This window comes from Protomyctophum bolini (genome assembly GCF_963924005.1).
Source record: "Protomyctophum bolini genome assembly, chromosome: 11".
Taxonomy (NCBI): domain Eukaryota; kingdom Metazoa; phylum Chordata; class Actinopteri; order Myctophiformes; family Myctophidae; genus Protomyctophum; species Protomyctophum bolini.
Window position 1 is genome coordinate 27,451,474 of NC_137872.1, and position 22,689 is coordinate 27,474,162.

Genomic DNA, 22,689 nt, shown 5'->3' on the forward strand with positions numbered 1-22,689 from the left:
CGTGTGCGTGCATGCGTGTGTGCGTGCGTGCCAGAGTGAGTGCGTGTGTGTAGTCTGTGTACACAATTTGGCTTCATGAGTTATCCTCTATTATGTCAGTTCTCTTCCTTGCACTAGGCATTCTATGCATGTGTTTGCATGTATACGTACAGTACAGTGCACCCATACGTACCCGTACGTACATATGTGGGTTGTTTACAAGCGCTCCTTTGTGTGCCCTGTCTCTAAATTTCATGCATGTCGTTTGTGTGGAAATGTATGAGCGAGTGCACACTGAAACGAAGAGTGTTCCTTTAATTCTCAGAGTCTAAAATTGGAAGCCCTCTTTTGGGTTCTTTTGTGTGGGTTCCTTCATCTGCACTTTTATCTCTCTCTCTCTGTGCGTGCGTGCGTGTTTATGGGTACACATTCAGAGCACGTGAATATTAATGCATCTTTGTGTGTATCTGTTCATGCACGCGATGCCTCCATGTAGGCTGTTCGTGGATGCTTTGTGTGTCTGTGTATGTGTGCACGTCCGGATACGCGCGCGTGTGTGTGCATGTGTCGAGAGGGGGTGGGAGTCTGAACAGGCGGCTAGGCCTCTATAAATAGAAAACACGCTCCCTGGATCTTTGGAAAGACACATTGAGATACAGAGAAACAGATGAGGAGAGTCAGAGGCTGTGTGTGTGTGTGTGTGTGTGTGTGTGTGTGTGTGTGTGTGTGTGTGTGTGTGTGTGTGTGTGTGTGTGTGTGTGTGTGTGTGTGTGTGTGTGTGTGTGTGTGTGTGTGTGTGTGTGTGTGTGTGTGTGTGTGTGTGTGTGTGTGTGTGCGTGCGCACGCCCTGGGCAGATGCATAACAAGTGCTGTAGAAGCAGAAGGTTTTGTGCATCTGGGATGATGTCCGGAATAGAACCTCGTGCAGTAAACATCCTGAGTGTTCATTTAACTCTGAGTGAACCAGTAAGGGTTGTATATGCTTTAAGGTGCAGTACAATACCATATCAGGCTCTCTATACTTATATGAACCAGTAAGGGTTGTATATATGCTCTAAGGTGCAGTACAATACCATATCAGGCTCTCTAATACTTATATGAACCAGTAAGGGTTGTATATATGCTCTAAGGTGCACAGTACAATACCATATCAGGCTCTCTAATACTTATATGAACCAGTAAGGGTTGTATATATGCTCTAAGGTGCACAGTACAATACCATATCAGGCTCTCTATACTTATATGAACCAGTAAGGGTTGTATATATGCTCTAAGGTGCACAGTACAATACCATATCAGGCTCTCTAATACTTATATGAACCAGTAAGGGTTGTATATATGCTCTAAGGTGCAGTACAATACCATATCAGGCTCTCTAATACTTATATGAACCAGTAAGGGTTGTATATATGCTCTAAGGTGCACAGTACAATACCATATCAGGCTCTCTAATACTTATATGATAGCTGAGCTCTAATAAACAGGGAGAGAAAAGACGGCAGCCAAAAGCCCAAATATATAAACTGTATAAATAGATGGAAAGGTGAAGCCACTTGAAGGAACAAGTACAATAATAGCTCAAATTGTGCACAGATTAGAAGTGCATTAACCACTTACACACCCTACTTCTTTGATGGAGTACCCCAGGTCTCTATTCTTGGCCTGCTCATTTTCTCCCCTCCTCTACACTACTCTGTTCGCCAACCAATCTACAAGTTCACCAAATGTACACCCAATAGGGACACAAGGGTGCATGTGTTTTAATAAAGGCAAAGAGCACGATACTGTGTACACAACAACGTCCTCACTGTTAATTTAACTCTGAGAGAGTACAAATGTAACCAAATGGCCCGTTACAGAGTCACTCTAGTCTAGGTCGCATTTTGAGCTTGTAGATCTGCTACTTTCAAAAGATTTGTATTAATTTGAAAACTTGAAGTTGGACATTCTGCATAATAAGTACTTTCTGCTTTCGGTCCTTTTGTTCTTTTACTTGAGTACATTTTTAATTCCGGACTTTTACTGATTGATACTTTTACTTAACATGTGAGTGCTTTTTTCCACCACTGGAAAATAATCAGTGCCAACAGACTGCAGCTTTCTTGATGGATTCAGCTCTTCCTTCTGTAATCATAAGCCCCATCGTGCCTTTGGACATATTCCCCCTTTCCCCTGACAGCGGGCGGACGCCTTTAGTTTTTCCGAACAAAGCTTCGCCTGGGACAGCCACTCAAGCTCTCTGCTGGACTTGCCATTCAAGTGAAGCCAAGTCAAGCTTAATATACTGTGTAGCATATTGCGTGCACTGGCAAATTAGTATGCCTGACATGAATTGAGAGAACTAAAACAAAAAAAGGAAGACATACCAAAAATACCAAGAATGTGTATTTCAAAACAAATGTAAGAGAAACTACAAGCCACCTCACTACAAATGTTGTAGGCCTATCTGCCTGTGTATTTGTGTGCGTGCGTTGCGTGTATAGGCCACAACCTCCCTGCGTTCACAGCTCACACACACCTTCCTCTCCATCTCAGGATCAGGAACATCTTTATTGCCACTGATACATTAGCTTTTTAGTAGGAGCTTGACTGACGTGATCTGGCAGCAGACGGAGCGAGAAGATGAAGAAGAAGCCTGGTTGAGGAGTGATTACATAACTGATGATGAGCCATAATGGGCAACAGTGGTACCGTGTGGCCCTGCAATCTCCCCCGAGGGCTTTATAGGAAGCAACACATGAAGACACAGATGAACTGCCTACACACCACCAGAATATTATGTGTAGACCAGTGGTTCCCAACCTTCCCAGGATCCGGGCCCTAGACTCTTCTCCCTTCTGGCTCCCAAACTGTGGAACAAACTCCCCATTGCACTTATAGCAATCCTACATAGGTTAAAATATAATTTAGAAAGCATGTTATGTAGACGGATGGCAGGGTCATTGTTGACCTGGCATCTTGGTATAGTTTCAATGTACAGATTATTTATTTTTGAGGGGCACTATCCCCTCCTATGTCCAGCTTTTAGTGTGTGTGAAACACAAACTTTGTCCTACTGTCTCCTACACAAACATTACATTTCATTTACAATGAATGGACATTTTTGAGTGTTTGAACATTGCGTAACACAATTGAAGACGAAGGTGAAGACGCAAATTGTGGTTGGCCGGAATGAGATGATTTATGATGATGTACGATGATAAGAGCGCCCCTCACTTCACACGGTGTGATTTTTGAGGGGTGCTAGCCCCTCCTATATTTATTTATTATTAGTGTGGTTGCCAGACTATAGTTATTGTCACACTTTATTATTATTCTTCTGGAGTAACCTACCTAACTTCCGCTGTCATTGGCCGAGCTTAATTTGCATAACGTTTGTAGCAAGCTAAGTGGCTGTTGTTGCTTAGTATAACCAAACTAGTCAAGAGAGTCAAGGAGTCAAGGAAAATACAACAAAGGTTGTAGCAAAGGGTCAAAAGACCAATTATTTTAATTATTATATTATTACAGAATTTGTACAGTAATTGGCTGACAATATCTGTGGGAGGGGCCTATGTAAGCGACTGCGGCAACCACACTTTGTCATTTTTCATAATTGCTTTTCTAGTCAGCTATTAGTGTAGATCTCTTACACAAACATTACATTTCCATTGACAATAAATGGAGAATTTACTGAGCAAATCGGCTTAGTGTCTATTTTTGTCCTATACACAAATTCCCATGGACAATTTTACGTCATAGTGTGTGAGCAAATAGGCATAGTGTCTATTTTTGCGAACGCAGTGAGCACTTACTATGAGACCTAGCAGATCATGTCTGTGTGTCTGTCTGTCCGTGTGTCTGTCCCGCTATCCAAATATGGAGTGTGTTGCATCAGCAATCACTCAGCTCCATATATGGGCACAAAAGGGGCCAGGTCCACTCAGCTCCATATATGGGCACAAAAGGGGCACCATATAAGGAGTCCCCAAAGCAGCTATACGTCCAAAACCCAAATATGTACGAGCTGCGTTCGCTTCCCGCGTTTGCGCGTCTTACTCATATATCATGTGTAGGACACAAGAAACACTTTCCTGTGGGTTTTATGTGTAACTAATGTGTTTTTAGGTATTTTAGTCATGGTGCCATGTTCATGACCATGACAATGTGGTCTCACTTCCTTTCTAACGCATGCAGTACAGCAGTACAGCAAAGCATTATGGTCATTGTAGGAATTCAACAATCCAGTCACACCCAATAGTCAAAAACACAAACTTCATTATTTTTCTGGCCATAGGCTATAGGGTACAAATTTGAAATTGCACTAGCCTACTGTTATCTACTACAAATTATATTAACACTGAGTGACTGCAGTTTCTTCCAGCAGTGAAATGTCCCTTTAAGCTAAATGAAGCAATTTTATTCAGTTAATAAGATTCACTAATCACTATAGGCTATACGAATCACACACCCCTGGTAGGCTATGAATCCGTTTTTTGTATTTGATCATAACTATCAGTATATCACCAACAATTAAATCAGTCTGATTGATGATGATTTTGATGTGCAGCATAATTATCAGATGAGCAGTTATAGTTTTGCACTGATTTCCAAATCAGACTATGTATTCTAGATATGGCTGACAATGACATGCAGTGAAGAGCTCAGCCAGTTACCACCAGTGTGTGCCCATCAGGTTACATAAGAACAGAGAGCCCACAGTTCCGATCGCACTGCGGACTTCAAGCTCCCTTTAAAATAGACGCCCAATTCAATGCTCAATAGCCCACAGCGATGCGTTACAACTGAACTGATATTCCAGTGAGCTCGTCTATACTATCTCTTTAAGTGGGACTGGTCTGCCTGTGCGTGTGTGCGTGCGTGTGTGTATGAGAGAAAGGGGGGTGAAATTACGAGACACACAGAGAGAGAGAGAGAGAGAGAGAGAGAGGCTGCTCTTTATACAGAAAAGGAATCAGGACTCAGCATCATCACACAGAGCAGAATATTGAAGGGAATTTTTTAAATACAGAATCTGGGAATAATATAATAATTTAGCCCTATTAAAACGCTTTGTGCACGCCTCGCTCTGAGCTTTCATTGGATTGAAGGCTATACGAATTTATATCCCCCAGTATGGAATCGGCAGCAGCAGTCTGTCGTCTCATCCCACTGAAGAGAACATAACGGGGCTGGGCGCTACTGTGCTGCTCCCTGGCTTCCTCCTTTATCATTTATTTATTCTCATAATATACGCGCTGCCTGCGCCTGTATAACAACGTTGGGAGAAGAATAACGTGACACTGGACGGAACACCGGGGACCGAAAAACACAAAACATCGAACCGATCATGGATTAATGGCTCGTGTGAACATCTTCTGAAAAGGTAATGGGATGTGCATCATGCCACAAAAAGGCCGACAGTGACTGATGATTATTATTGTTAAACCGTTCGTTTCTGTTGTAACGGCGGAGCATCTGCGGTTACAGTTGGAGTGGCTTGTGAGGTAACTAGCAGCGAAAATAGCCGATCTACAAGCTCACCGTGAGCTTGTATATCGGCTGTTTTCGGTGCGCGTATGTAGCCAGCCTACTATGGCTGGACTCAAGGAACCCGTTGCGCACTGGATCGTTTCTATCAACCGAACCGATTCAAGTCTAATGTGGAAAACATCAAATATAGCCAGGCCTGGCTAGAGCTTACACAGATCCTCCCCGTGTGTTTGTGTGTGTTTAATGGGGGGAACATTCAGTGAGAGATAGATGGCTCGATCACCGCATCGCTATAATATTATAGCAGTCTCAACGAGGAGTGCATTTTTGCAAATAGAATGACGTCTGACGTGAACGTGTTTCAATGACGTAACCCACTCTCTCTGGTTCTCATGCATTTGTGCAGCATCACTAGTAACAGCGTCCAAATGATCTGAGATGCAGAAGACATCATGTCCTGCAAGACAAGACAAGAACCAGGAGATATGGCTATTTAGCCTTATACTTTCATTGCTTTTTTTAGACAGTGTCATTCCTTTTTTATGGTTATCTCATGGATGGTTGTCTATTGTACAGTCAGTGGCAGTGTATTGTGGTCTAATTATATCCTGTGTGCGTGCGTGTGTGCGCGCGTGCCCGTGCACATGTCCAATCTATACAGTATAGCCTATATCTTATCTATCTGTCAATCTATCTACACATTCTACAGACATAATATATCTGCTATTGCTACTGCAAAGTACATACAGGATACAGGTATAACATTATTACATAATTTTGGCTAGTTGAAGACCAGGCGTGCAGCAGAGGCATGCTGGACTGGCTTAAAGGGAGCATGCCAGGAGGCTAGTAGGGATGGAGGTACTATAAGCATGGGGATGTTGGAGGCCTGGATAGCGGGGCAGACTCCTGGCTGAGGAAGGGTCTGGACCTTCAACAGGAACAAGTGGCCGTTGCAATTTACAATTTAGGGCGGCATTTAGCAGACGCTCTTTATCCAGAGCGACTTACGGCACCAGTAAGATGCCTGTGGGCGAGAAGCGTCGCGCCGTCGCGTGCACTGGCCATATGGAGCGTATCTTGAGTGTACAGGGTGTGATGAGGTCAGATCAACATATGGAATGTCAGAACATAGGTCAGCTCCATATATGGAGATATAAGGGTGGCAGCGGGGGCAGTGTATTGAATATGCAGGGTTTGATGAGGGCCCAGGTAGGGCCAGGCCTTTATTTTCTGGCCTGTTGAGAACTCGTTTCGCCGGCTGCCGGGCACGGCTGCACAAATAACTTTGGGGCAGGCCCGTCTAGAGTTTTAATGGACAGGTATCAGTCAAAAGGGAGAATGGATGGGGAACGATCAACATATGGAATGTCAGGTTCTGACATATATCCTATATCCATATACTAATATTGATGACATCAGGGATCTCCATGTATGGGCTTAATTGTGGCAGCAGGTCGCATTTACTATGACATCAGGGCTCTCCATCCCTGATGATGTCATGCGATGTCACGAGACCTGGGCACCATGTATGGGGCTTTCCCCATGTATGGGGATTTTAAGTGATACACTGACTGACTGACGGGAAATGCATGATTCAATAGTTAACTGTGACCTTTGCGGCAACCACAGTGGTTATCATGAGACTGTCACAATATGATCATATTGGCATTCCCATGGGCTTAATATTGATCTCCATATATGGGCATAACAGGGACAGCTGGGGGTGCCCATGTATGGAACTTTTTCACGTGATGTCACGATGATGTCACGATGACCTGGGCACCTGGGGGCTTGCCTGGGGTGAGCGACATGGATTTGAGTTAGCTGACGTGTCAGAGTGACAGGGATTGTGAGTGAGGTGACAAAAACGCAAGGTTTCATATAGTTATCTGCGACCTCCGGTCGCAATAAAGCAAGTTAAACACAACATCAAATGCATAGAGACAGATATAGTGATACAAGACTACGTCTAACGCATTGTGAAACAACTACATCTCCTCGAACAGATGACCTATTCTTTAAGACTGCAAAAAGAGCTGGGTGAAAGAAGATGGGAGAAATGGATAGAGTATTTAGCTGGGAGGGCGGATATGGAGTGAATATGGGTATGTGTCTTTCCTGTTAATGAATGTAAGGATTCCAAAAGTCTGTAATATGTATTGTTGTTGCTGTACATCCCATGACCTCTTTTTGTTTTTTTTGTTTTTTTTATTCTGTTTTTTCTGTTGATGTTTTTGTTTTATTGTATGCCTTGTTTGTCTTTTGTGTCTCGTCTTGCATATTCAAACATTCTAAAATAAAGAGTAAAAGAAAAAAAGACTACGTCTAACGTAATCAAGACTAGGATTATGTAAGAAACCATCAGCCCATCTGAGCATGACCTCGTCATACATAATCTCATTCCGGCCAATAAGAATTTGCGTCCTCGTCTTCAATGTTTACGCAAAGTTTGTGTTTACACAAACACTCAAAATTGGCCATTCATTGTCAATGGCATTCAATGTGTGTTGGGACAAATCTTGAAACTGGCCATTCATTATCAATTGCATTCAATGTTTGTGTTAGGACAATGTTTGTGTTTACACAAACTCTCAAAGCTGGACATAGGAGGGGCTAGCGCCAGGTCAATAAATGAACCATCTTTCTAAATAACACCTACCTTTGCCATGTGTGCCTTGAAGGACAGCAGACTGTCCTGTCAAGGACAACACCCCGGGGCTCTTCTTGGCAGTTGGAACAGACGCAAGCAGGGAGTTGTCAATGGAAATGTCCTGCATGGGGCAGGACTTAATTGCTGCTGCATGCCGCTGTTGTGCTCAGTAAATGGAAGATCTACAAGCTCACAATGCTTGTATCTGCTATTTACTGCATGGAACACCAGCATGTTGTTCCATATAAATCAGGCTTTACCTAGGAAGAAGAGAAGTTCAGTCGTATCTCAGTTGAGCTCGAGGAAGACATTCACTGTGAGATGTCAGCCCAGTAGGCTATTGTATTCTGGTGGGAGCAGGTCTAGTATTCTAGTATAGGATCACACTTGATGGGTTTGCTCAAATCAGTGAGTGGTTGAGAGACATACAGTATGCTCTATGACCTGCTCTATTCTCAGTTGGTTATTGCTCAGCCAAAAATATATTCTCCTACTGTACTTCTGAGGCTTGTAAATATTATGTAGCTAGAAAGTTTGTCAGCAGTGATTTATTTCCCCCCTTCTCTCTTCCCTTTGTGTGTTGGACTTACAATAATCTTATAAGGTTAAAGTCATTGACTTTTGACGTTTGTGCTTTGGTGCCAACAGTGGGAATATATATATTTCCACTGTTGGGACTGAAGCAGAAACGTTTCTTAATGTCACTGCCTGAAACTTTGCACCAATTTTCCCTCAACGACTATGTTACCAAGTCATCATCATCATTTTTCGACCGTGGTCGAGATCGTGGATTTCACAATGTCAGACTTCCCGGTCCTTCATTGCCACCCCCAGTTCCTGCTTACTGATGCATGTGTCCCTAGCGATGACATCAGGGAACGACAGTTTTCTACCTCTGGTCTGCTTTGAGGCAGGACTCCAGAGAAGAAGGAAAGATATAACCTCATTGTCAGCTCTGTAGCAGTGGCCGGCAAACTGTGTTCTTCTGGATTGGACTAGTGAAGAAACACAGGGAAGGTTGCCGTTTATTAGATTAGTCGGTGGGTGGCTCTTCCAAGACAGATTTTGCGCTCTCATTAGAAGGCGGTGTAAGTGCCATCAAACCGTTTCTCTAGTTTCTTTGAAGGTGTCCATGTCTCGGAGCCATAGAGTAGAATCGTCTCAACGATCGTCCTGAATATTTTTACTTTTAACATCTTACTAAGCTGGGATGACCAGATCTTATGCATGTCATTGCAGGCTGACCAGGCCATACACTTCCTAGTTTGTAAGTGCTTTTGGGAAGAAGATATATATGAACCCAAATACTTGTAGTCATCAACCCGTTTCAGAGGAGTGTTAAGTGTTTTTATAATGTGGTTATTGTTGGATTTTCATATATTTACGTATTCCGTTTTCGTCTCGTTGAGATAAAGACCAACTCAGTTGGAGGCCTGCTCGAGAGACTGAAGGAGAGTCTGAGCGTATTCCAATGATTGACTGATAAGCGCGATGTCATCAGCGAAGTCAGTGTCGGTTAGGTATTTAGCAGGATGACGAGAGCTTCTCCTAGGGTGTAGTTGGTAGCCCTTATCATTGATAGTATCAACTGACATACGAAGAACATAATCAACAACAATAATGAATAGAAACGGGGTGTGTCACCCTGGAGAATGCCAGCAAGGATGGGGAATGATGGTGTAAGGATGATCGCTGAGGTATTTGTATATAGAATTTTTATGGCATTGATCATTTTGTCTGGGATACCATATCATTTAAGAATTTCAAACATTTTGGCTATGTCCACTGAATCAAAAGCCTTTGAGAAATCAACAAAGACTAGTGTGCGATGTTACATAGCTGTGATTCCTCAATAACCCTACGTAAGCATAGGATTTGACTCAAAGTGGATCTACCTTACGTCTAAATCCATTTTGATTGTTTCGGAGTAGAGGCTCAACGAGGGGGATAAGACGATTAAGGATGAGTTTGTTGTAAAGTTTTGCAGCAATTGGCATTAAGGAAATTCCTCTATAATTATTGGCTAATGAGAGGTCTCCTTTCTTAGGTGTTGGGATGATCTGGTTACCATGTAACGTGACACATCTCGTTCAATGTCTGATTTACAAAAATAATATATATGGACCATTAAAGGCTAATAATATCTACATTGCTACTGTGCATAGCAATGCACATCATCCAACTGAAAATGGCAGAGCCGGTTACAAATTACTCACATTAGAGCTGGAGAAATGCAAACATTGGCTACAAATTCAAAGGAATGCAGTATTATCATGTGCCTATTTATTTTCTCAGTATCTCTCTCTCTCATCTCTGTAGTGTGCATTGTATATTACATATCGTAGAGTTTCTAGTGAATCTATTATAAAAGTAATATTGTAATTTGTAAAGTATCTATTGTCTCTGATTGTTGTTTGTAAAGTTCTGTCAATTACTTGGGCCTTATCATAGACTGCACAAAACTAGTAAAGAACAATGTGAATTACATTGTCCAGTAATAAACCTTCAGTAGTGAAAACCTTTGAGGCAACTAATTTACAATCTTTGTATTTTTCCAGTTTTTCATGTGTCTATGAGGTGACAGTATACTTCATTAGACATTATGTGCAATGGTGTATTAACATTGTATTTAGGGTTTCTTCCTTGACAGTCAAACGGGCCAATGAAATAAACAGTATTATATTATACCGGTAGTCACATCACATTATCAGCCCCTCCCCTAACCCCTCCCCCTTTATCATACAACTACAGCTGTGGGTGCGGCTTCAGTTCAGGTGGATCACCACCCATCACCACCCACCAGGCAAACCATGCATACTTAATGAACTGGTGGGGGTGTTCACATAAAAACAACATTTTAACAAATACTGTACACTTTTTGGAAAAAATTTATACCTCCTTATATAACAATAAGACCTGATGATCATGTTTTAGGGTGGAAAAAAGCATGGCACTCCATCTTTAATCTTTAAATCCTTCCACAGAGCATACTGTGATGAGAAGTTAATAAAGAAAGTTATTTTAGTTGTTTTAAGTATTAACAAGCATGCATGACCAAGTAAAATGCAATGATACATTTCAGCATTGCATAGCACTTATTGAAAGCTATTGTGTATGCTACAATAGCCCACAATAGCAACACCCAACAAATGACATGTGGGCTAAAATACTTGGCTAAACTAAATCACTAGTTGGCATGCATATATTAATCGATGGGAAAGGTTTCAATACTGTTCCAATCCTAGTGTTTACAACACCAAGGAACTCTATTAACCAAGATGCAACAGGAAACTCAGGTAAAGTCAATACTATAGTTTTGCACTCACGATGTCACATTGACTCTGCTCATATTATAATAAATCAATCATTCATTACATGAGATCGTAGACGTTGGCCATAAAATTCTTGGCCGTGAGTTTCATGGCATGAAAGGGCCCTAGTAAATGATCTGAGTCACTGCTGTTAGATAGGGGTGAAAGTTGACTTTTATTGCTGTTTAATACATATTTGGAGTGCAGTGTGAAACATTATGAGTCATTATTTCACTGAGCACCACCAACAAGTGGGATATGACAGATGGGCTCAGTCTGATAGCACTAATCACTCTTCCTAATCCCCTCCCCCTGCCATCCTGTCTGTCTGTCTGTCTGTCTGTCTGTCTGTCTGTCTGTCTGTCTGTCTGTCTGTCTGTCTGTCCAATCGTCTCCTCTCTTTGTCCTCTCTGAATAAGACAGAGTGAGAATACAGAGACACAGGACAGATGGAGAACTGGCCATATAGATGCCACTGCTACTGCCAATCATCATTAAGCCTAATCTTTAAACTGTCATTGTCAATCAATTCCCACAACTAAATGAAGTACAAGACTTATATCTCTCTTTCGTCTCTGGTGTAATACTTGTCTGGTGCGTGCATTGTATACTTGTAGATCAGCTATTGTTGGTGATGTAGAGTGAATAAATCACACCTGTGTGAAGTGAGGGGCGCTATTATCATCTTACAACATCGAGGAGGAAATTCTAACTCATGTTGCTATGATTAGGTGATGTAATGATGATGTAAAACAAACAGTGACAAAACAAACATTACATTCTCTTTATTGTTAACAAACATTAAACCTGTATACAGGAGGGGCTAGCGCCCCTCAAAAAGGAGGGGACCAATTATAGAACCCTGTGGAACCCCGGTCAAAAAGTATACTGTACAGTCGGTTTAACCGGTTTAAAACAAATCCATCCAATTTATCTATAAATCCAATAATCTCTGTCTGTCTGTCTGTCTGTCTGTCTGTCTGTCTGTGTGTAGCCTACTTTTTGACCATGGAGAGCTCTAATCTTTTCCAAGACAGACCGCCTCCAAATACTCTGATAACGGGTACTGCGCTATTTATTTAAGTTTATGACTGACTTTATGGCTGACTGGAGGCTGACAGATAATGAACTCTTCAAAGTGGTCAACAAACAAACCCAGTATAAATGGCCTAATCATCATTCCTTCACCAAGTCCTCTGTGTCTGAATCTGGTACAGTACTGGCATCATTATTAATTAATGTGCTGCATGCTGTTGACCCCGATTTACCCGACTGCAGTGGCAACATCTTTATGAACACCCTTCCCGTTTCACCAGTGACTCCTACATTATGCTGGCTAGGTAACATTTGCTAATTAAAAATTAAAAATAGACAAATGAATAAAGAAACAGTTGAAGATGACTATAACACGAACAGTTTTGACTCGGCACTCCCTCTACCTGACTTCTGAATCCATAGTACCATAGCATATGATGCTCTGACGGAATGATAGGTCACCTTTTTGAATAATATTACATTACAAATAAGAAATTGAGTTAAAGAGTTTTCTGATTTCTGAGCAGAATTATTTTAAACAGTGGGTGACCTTAATTTTCAGTAAGTAATTCTCAATGTTTTTTCAGTAACAGTAAAATACTTTCACCTTGTCTGCCCCCTGTAATTTGAGAAACACAGATCGAGTACTACACAGTGAAATGCTCAGTGTTAATTTAACTGCGGAAGCAGGTACAGTATAGTACTATGTACATGAGGTTAGATAATACAGTAAGCAGAAAAAATGGAGGTTACATACCGTTGCTGTCGGGCAGAAACCTCAATCTTCATATTTTTTGGTGATTTTTCATAAATGAATGCCCTAATTGTTCACACTACAAAGTCACACTAAAGTATAGAAGCGACTGGATCTGCTACTTTTTCCGTTTTTGAGCAGTGCCTAACCGCTCCAATGACTGGGATGTCTGTCTGTCTGTCTGTTTGGCGTACAAACAGCTGCAATACCACTGGCAGCCAGCCAGCTGTGTTTTGAGCAGCCTGCACCGCTCAGTTCACACAGGTGTGATTGTTTTATTTGAATTAGGATATATGAGGTTACCACCCTGACCCAACAGAGACGATATTCATTAAGATGCAAAATAATGACCACACATTGCTATACAGTAGGTCCACATGACCAGCAGTTATGTACGGCAGCATAAAGGTTGCCCGTATGCTGCAATAGTCAAACGTTGGAACAGTATTCATCCACTGTGAATGCAGCTACCTGTAGCCGGGGACACCTGACAATGATAATAGGCAGCTGGATGCCACCATTGTGTTGTAGCTTTGTGTGATTAAGGAGAGATCAATTATTTATGTCTTCAATACATGGTTTGGAGACCATGAAGGATGGAAGACAGGAACATGACTATGCCATCTGTCAGTGGCATAGTGACATTTTTGTACATTCTTTGTACTTCTTTTTTTTTTTTTTTTACAATTTAGTTATGTCAAATAACCACTATGTTAATTCCTGTCACTGCTGACCTCTACTGGTTGTTCTGGGGGAGGGAGTTACAATTTAGGCATTTAGCATGATGCTCTACAGTGATTTACAGTAAGCAAGGAAAAACAGCTTCCCCCAAGGTAATAAATACATCAATGCATAGAAATAGTAATCTAGGATAAATTGGTAAACCAATAATCACTACATACCACTTGTGTAAACATGTGGTTGCTAGCTGAGGGTGTAATATGTAGCAGTGAATCACCGCTGAACGGGTAGGAAGACACGGCCAACCTGCAGGAGTCGCTGTATTGCTTAGGCTCTTTGCAAAGCAGCCATGCATGAAGTAATGTTTCCTTACTTCCTTCATAGGTGTTACCAATGATTCTAATGAAGGCTCTGTTCCCTTCTGGTCAAACAGGGTCGGGGTGCTGATATTGTGCATGTTGGCTCAATGGAAACACTACTGCTACACTCAACGCTACGCTGCGTCTCAAAGTGTGGTCCAGGGAACCTCATGGTTCCTTGAGGGGGTTCCAAAATTGAAATTGCCCCTTACAGGTGTGTAACTCTGAGAGTGTACTTTTGTACTCTCTCAAATGGACCCGACCCGTTATGTAACTTTCACTTAAGTATCATAAGTGAATCCCCTTCTCATGCACTACTGCATGTGCATGTCTGTCTGTGTTTATGGAACTGTGTACATAACATGACTTGAATTTGATCCATTGACTTTTCTGATGATTCCGCTCTTATACAATGTGTTCTCTCAAATCTGTTGAACAACACAACCCTATGTAGTCTCTGTCTCACCATGGCTGGAAACGTTATTGTACTGATCCATTCATTGAGATAGATGCTGGATACTCAAAATTACACGTATTAATTCTTAGAATAAACTTTTTTATTTCAGGGTTTTTGCTGTCCAGAATAACATAACAAGTGTCACCTTAGTAGGCCTGCCGCCTATACACAGTATCCTGAGCATTGATGTATCCATATTCCATATATAAGCTCCATAATCCATAATGTTAAGACTGAATATCTCTCTCTCTGTCTCTGTCGGTTGCACAACAAACATCTCCCTTTTACCCTATAGCCTCTGCCAACTCCCCTCCCTTGCCCTACCTCTCCTTTCACACCTGCGCCTCCTTATCTCCTCCTGGATGTTTTCAATGAGATGTTTCCGTATCCCCATGAGAGAGCCATGCACACAATTAGACCAGAGGTGATTAGACATATTGTTTGTCGAGGAGCTCGCGCTCTGCATGGGCCTTTCAAACAGGAACTTGTGAATGAAAGAGGCAGGGGACCTTGGCCTATTCAGTACACACACACACACACACACACACACACACACACACGCAGCCTCAGCATCTGTTGCGTATACGAAAGCCTTCAAACAAACAAAGGCGAGGCTATACTTTCTTCTTTTAGTCAGGCTACTATTAATCATGTTTTCTCTGGGATGTTGTGAAATAAATGAGTATGTCTTGTCGTTGTATTTATAGGACGTAACTTAATTCAGTGGGTTGGTACTATTATACTTGGTGAATGAATTTGTGGCAGGATTTGAACAGCAGCATTAATGTGGTTCACTGGTTTGAAGGTCTGGGATATTGCTTCCTTTTCACATTTACAGTATTCTTCAAAGTGTGCAATTAGCTATAGAACAGATGTAGATAGAGGCCTATGCAGAGTGAACTCCCTGATGTTGAAGAGTAAGCATAAATTGCTACATACAGTAATGTGATGTATTTATGTAATGCATGCCTCTTGATTATTTGATTAATTGTAAAAGTAATTGATCAAATAATTGCTGAGAAAATCAATAGTTGATCATAGTAATCGATAGTTTCCCTTAACCCTAAAGTAAGGTTGGAGCTAGCACATTAACTAATGCATCGAGACCTTCATCTTGGCACCAATGAGCTCACTTGGAACAAAGCAACATCCGTAGAAAAGAGGAAATTAGTGAAGGAGCTTAATGTGTTGGCAGAGGAAAGAAGCTGTGCTTGTGGAAGCAGTTTTTCAATCTGAGCGCCGGGCAAACGGGGAGTGCAAACTGTGGAGAAGAAGAGTCATAGCTGGACAGAACTTAACATGAATGCAGAATTATGGCCATTATTTCGTTGCTGTCAGGCAGAAACGCATCATCCCAAAGCCTATACCGCTTGCAGCTCGTGGCTTGAGACGGCACGCCACCGTCACGGTCAAAAAATATCCTTTTATAGGCCACAAAAGTAGTCCGCAGTTGTTCTAGGCGAGAGGCAGTTCTGTTTCGTCACAGTAGCGGGCCGTGGTTATAGCACCAGTGGTTTAGGCTTTGGTATGTCGCGGCAGAAACCGCTTACTGTATCTCCATATTCTAACTGTTTGTGTTTTTAACGGCCTGCTTGATCATACTACAGTGTATTGATCATACTACAGTGATCATACTACAGTGTATTGATCATACTACAGTGATCATACTACAGTGTCACACAAAAGTATCGAAAGTGGCAGATGTGCAAGCTCGAAAACGCTTGTACTTTTGCTGTTTTTGAATTTGAATCCTGGAAAGTAACAGTTTTGGACATAATATTGTCCAAAACCTCATATTATGAGGTTTCCACACTACAGAGGAGACTTACAGACAGTACCTTTTCATGTCAAGTGAATGAGTATTTGGCCACGGGCCCACCATTTGAAAAGATTTTGTGGCAGGGATCTGCATGCATACGATAAATTTTGTGTTATAATGTTTCATGTAAGGACAACAAAGGGAATTGTGGGATTTAGAGACTGGACTGTATATGCGAGCAACTGACATCTGTCTTGGAATCATGGGCCAAAACCCAGTGGACAGTTTATTTTGTTGAGCTTGCTATTCCTTGGGTTGAGTAATGGGACAAAGGAAGAAGCTTCGAGACACTGAGCTAAAGGCTGAGGCACAACAGTCTGTTGCACACATCGGCTGTGTGCAGATGTTGGATTTGAATCAGTTGCCACAGTTACCTCAGTGCTGCAGTGGCTCTGCTTCCAGAAACAGAAGGTTTCTGGTTCGATCCCTGGCTCCCCCTCGGTTAGTGTTGAAGTAGTCTTGCGTAGCCAGACAACTATTCCACAATCTCCGAAGTCTGGAGCTACACCTCCTAAAATCCGAGCAAGGAAGCTGGCATTTCCGTTCACAAAAATCAATTTAAAAACATCTTTACATTGAATGTTTTAATATCTGTATGACTGGAAACATTAGAAATTTGTGGGAGGCAACAGTCTGGCCACGCGAGACTAGTGTTGAAGTGTCTTTGAGCAATTCTGAACCCCCAACTGCTCCCAATGAGCAGGTTGGTTCCTTGCATGGTTAACAATGTATTGTCTCCTCAGGGATATTCATCTTCACAGTCTGTTCAACAGAAAAACATAATAGCACAGAACAACATGGCACGGTCATACAGGATACACAAAAAGTCCCATCAGGGGCGCAGTTTGTTTAATGCTGCAATGGCTGATGGGACAAAACTTCTACACCAAAACAAACTTTTTGTGTAGTTAAGTTCAGAGTTCTGTATCTTCGTCCAGATGGTATAAGTTCAAAATGCCTATGTTAGGGATGATCAGTCTCACTTGTCATTGTGAGTGCACAGTGTGTGATGGCATTATTGTTCATATCAGAAAGTGTTGTTGTGGGAAGTCCTATAATCTTGAAGGCAATCTGAAAAGTTAGTTTTTTGTTAGACATGGACAATATAGTGAAAAAACATATGGAACAATACGACAGAACAGGTTGAATAATGATTCTGTACAGTAATTACAGAAGGTGAGGGTTTCCTCTGCCGTCGGTGTGTGAAAGGGTGAACGAACGCACATCGTAAATCGATTTGGATAACGGATCTATAAAAGCGTTTTTAGGATTAGTCACAGAGTTTAGGATTCGTCACACAACAAAGGTAGTTGCTGAAAACATTTACCATGCATGGCTATTTTTGAGTGGTGCAACCACTCCAAGGAACAGCAATGTCCGTGTTCACCTATGTACCTATGTGGCCATGAGCACCAGTATATGACTATTAGTACCAGTAGGGGCGCTGTTGTGCCAGAAACAGAGAGAGAGAGAGAGAGATAGTATTAGTGCTGCACTGTTGCCTGCTAATGAGAGAGAGAGAGAGAGAGGAGAGGAGGGGAGGGGGGGGGGGGAGAGAGGGGAGTTGCACCACTCAGTTCACACAGGTGTGATTTTACAAAGAAATATGACACCATAGCTTTGATCGAAGGTATGGAAATCCATCCTAGAGAAGATGATATGATGGCTTCAGCTTAACTAGCAGAAATGGGCAGATATACATTTCCATTAGTTTCTTGTATTGCTTGTTTTTATTCAAATTTGAGCTGCTCTCAACAAATCCTTTGGTTATTGCTGATATATATAAAAGGGGGAAAAAAAGGTTTTGGTTGCCATCATTTACAAGTACTTTTGACATTCTGCTACTGGAGATAGCCGAGCCATGAAGCGGCACAACATCCCTTCTGTCTGTCTGTCTGTCTGTCTGTCTGTCTGTCTGTCTGTCTGTCTGTCGTATAGCTTATATTATCCACATGCGAGACCTTAAAAGACCATCAGTGGTCCATATGGACCACCACTTGAAAACCTTGGATCCTGTCTGCACATCTGTCCACTAGAGGGTGCTGAAAACACTACATCGTGAAAGAGCTAAATGTGTCAATATACTGTATACTGTAGACATGATATGGGCGTTGTTTTTTCTTCTCCAACTTGAATACAGGACTTGTAGGAGAATCTAGGCCTTGAAGCTCATAGCATGATGAAAACTGAAAGCATGCAGTTTATTATTTTCTCCATAGACACATTCAGCTACTACGGAAAGACTCTTGAGATGTATTTTAAACCGTTAAAAGCGGCGAAGCATCTGTGTCATTTTAGATTTTAGCATTGGCCATTCAAACGTCTAATTGGGTTAAGGATAAGGTTGTCTTTACATTATGAGATAAAGGTCATAAAATGAGAGATAATTATAAAGCAAATCTGCTTCATTACATTGCAAAGCGAGGGGAGACATCACAGTTCCTGGATGTAATTGAAACCCTGGACATCATATTTATGACTTATATATGCTAGATCAGCCTCCGTTGCTATATGCTATATGCCTTTGGCCTCTACAGTACATCCAGCAAGCAAGCACCCACTTGTAAAAATGATTAATGATCTTGTAGCTGCTCGCATCTCAATTTTACTCTAAATGTATAAGTTCAACTGTCAAAAAATAGAGAGAGGACCGCAACTTGTTTGGAAGATGAGTAAAATCTCTTTGGTACAAATGTGATGAAGCTATAGCTGATATGGAACAGCTCAATAGGGACATTTACACTCAGTATAAAATTGGAATTATATACCGTTGAACCATTGTAGCCTATATACAGTATATAGTACACTATAGTTCTGCCAGCTAAACACATTTGTGGAAAGCTGACCCTTGAGACACAACAACACTCTGATCAACACTTACCACGTAAACAACACTTAATCACACACACCACAGGAAAACGGCTGTGTTCTCACGCTGCTGGGAAGGTAGATGAACGAGGCCATCAAAGAGAGTCCATATAAGCCGGTTTGTCTAGTGCTAAAATGAATCATTCATGTCCGGAGCGCAGACGTGTGGCCTTCTACTGTCCGGTGTCAACATCATACACCGAGATGTAATTAATAAGGATGAAGTGTTCTGAGAGATGCACAGCATAGTGTGATGGACAGCCCGCTCAAATTCGGCAAACATGTAACAGCACGGCAATGTAGACATGTTACACGTAAAGGCAATCACAATTCACTTATAAGGTACGTAAAAGTGCACGCAGTATTGGCATCAAATGCTGGATGATAAAATAAATCATTTGAAAATGGCAGCTCTACAAGTTCACAACGCATCTTTTAGGTCTGCTATTTTCAAATAGCCAAAGTTTAAATAGTGGTTCATGTGTCGGCCCTATTTAAACTTACATACTATATGTTTTGTAATAATAATCAAAATCTACACAGTACAAAAGTATCAGAAGCAGATCTGTTACTTTTTCTATTTATTTTGTTTATTTGAATCCTGAAAAAGTAACAGTTTGGACATAATGATGTTTCCACTTGACAGACGATATACAATAGTGAAAATAGGCAATCGATAGGCAAATAGATCAACTATTTTTGTTATCTTTTAAACATTTAAACATCCCAAAATACTAAATAGGGACAGCAGCAGGTTTTAAAAGGATCCTAACCAAACAAACGGAAAACGATTTGACTAAATGTAGCAGACCTTAAATAACCCTCTGCCTTTAATCACTCTATTGCTTTAGAGTTGCTTTGTGCACTCGTACACAAACATAGCGCCCATTGTCAAATGAAAATGAGTCTCATAGAAAATAATAATGGAATTTATGGTGCCTAGAAATACTGTGGTCGTGGTTTAGTCACTTTAGGCTTCCTCCTGGCCTGAAGTCAAATCCTACTAAAGTTATTTTTTATAGTTATTAGATAACTTCAAGCTCACACGCTGTGAGATTGTAGCTCTGCTACCTTTGCTAGGAAAGTCAAATCATATTTGAACTGGGGACCCTCCACCCTGACAAGCACTTGAAATTGTAGAAGTTGAGGCATTACATTTTAATTATTGTGAAAATAGCCAATCTACATGCTCACAATGCCTTTTGTTGTGCCTGAGACGTGAGCATTTTTTTGCCTTTCTCTGGTAATCTTTCACAATTTGGCCTATGTTTTGATTTTGATTATGTATTGTATAGTTTGTTTATTACGTTTGACGCAGTAATGGTCATATTTTCATTTAGTGGTATTTAAATTGTCACTGTCAAATATGCAGATACCCTGCACATGTGTACAGTTATACTGTACGCTGGTTTGTTTATTGTTGAGTGAGAAAACAATGTTGCACATTAAGCAAATAATGTCGCAACCCCTCAAAATCATTTGGTGACCTACCTGGGTATCCCTACCCACAGGTTGAGAACCATTGTACTAGTCTACAGTACATCAGCATCTTGCATATGATGTCAGAAGATCTTTGACAGTACTGTTTACTGTATACTTTGGGAAATTGTGACAAAATGGATGACAAAGCCGGCGAGGCATATGGCTGACAACCACCACCTTGTCTTCTGGCACACTGCCGAGGACAACCAGTTCCTGTCGTCACTCTCAAGCCAAACTATGGATAATTACAAGTTTGTGCATGTGTGTAAGCAACATTAATCTATTCGTGTGTGTGTGTGTGTGTGTGTGTGTGTGTGTGTGTGTGTGTGTGTGTGTGTGTGTGTGTGTGTGTGTGTGTGTGTGTGTGTGTGTGTGTGTGTGTGTGTGTGTGTGTGTGTGTGTGTGTGTGTGTGTGTGTTGTACTAGATATTACATCTAATTGTTTGCAAATATTAGGAACACAACATTATTATTGCGGTATACCCCCCCCCCCCCCAAAAAAAAACATCCTTCTTTAACTACTTAATCCTGTCGAATAGATCTACAAGCTCATACAGCTTGCAGATTTGACTTTCTTTTCCCCCCATTTTGTTCTGCCTATAATGACTTAATGGATGCCAGGTTGACTTCTCTCCTTCATCATCTCTCCCTCATCATGGCATTCAACAAGTAGAAAGGGTTCTGGTGACCGCCAGGGGACAGGGGGGTCCCCAGCTAAATGATTGGTAACTCTGAGAATGTACCCTCAGAGTTATGGGGGTCCCGTGGCCTCATGCATTACACTAAACTTGGGGGTCCTTGAAATGAAAAAGCTTACGAAACCTGTGATGTGACAAGACTCAACAAGTTGATACAAGTTGAGTCAGTGAGTAAAAAAAGCACTAAACACAATGTTGCATTTATACCACCAGCATTGTGGTTAAGTCTGTCCTGTGGAAAATAGCCGATGCTTCCTACATGTTGTGAACTCTGTATATCTATTATTCTCTATGGCCATTGAGCATAGAAAGCCCCAGACTCTGCAGGCTTTGTGTTTTATTCACAGATGTTGCTACATGATGCCTGAAAGCTGTGTGCCTGTGTGTGCACACTGGCCAGCTCTGCAGCAGGCAGGCAGGCAGACAGGGATCCACCAGGCCTTTCTTTCTGCCTGCGTAGCCAAATCTGCAGCGTTACATTAAAGCTGCAATATTGCTTCATAGACTTGTTTGATGCCACTATTCATGTGAAGCGTTGTGTTGGATTCGTGTTAATGTGAATTTTTTGACAGTTTACCACTTCCATACTAAGATGTATATTTGTTCTGCTCTTTCTTCCTCCTACACCAAACCTCTTTGCCCCAAATATTTATCTACAAGCTCACAACGCCTCGCAGCATGATATGAGGCGCTGTGAGCCTGTAGATCAGACCCTGACATTTGGTGGTACTGCCCGAAGTTCTGTCTTGGAAGAGCGTTTTGGTCTCATACATCGTGTATGAAACAAGTTTTCATGTGTGTGTGTGTGTGTGTGTGTGTGTGTGTGTGTGTGTGTGTGTGTGTGTGTGTGTGTGTGTGTGTGTGTGTGTGTGTGTGTGTGTGTGTGTGTGTGTGTGTGTGTGTGTGTGTGTGTGTGTGTGTGTGTGTGTGTGTGTGTGTGCGCGTGTCGCGATTATGACATTTTAATTGTCACTCAAATAATAGTCGTTCAACTTTATTGGAACATTATGAATAAAATGACATTACTTCTAGGCTTCGTAAACAAAATGTGCACATGCAGGGACAAACGATAATGACAAAAAACTCATGTAACTTTTTTGAGCAGTTGAGACGAATAACAG

At 41.5% G+C, this 22,689-nt stretch overlaps 1 protein-coding gene across 1 annotated transcript in view; it reads left to right on the forward strand.

Moving 5' to 3' along the window:
* Window positions 1-5,249: 5,249 nt before the first annotated feature.
* fbxl16 (F-box and leucine-rich repeat protein 16) overlaps window positions 5,250-22,689 on the forward strand; it is a gene marked incomplete at its 3' end in the record, with an annotated part of 46,813 nt that continues 29,373 nt past the window's right edge. Inside the window, exon 1 of the mRNA XM_080775778.1 lies at window positions 5,250-5,344. The remainder of the gene's footprint in view (window positions 5,345-22,689) is intronic.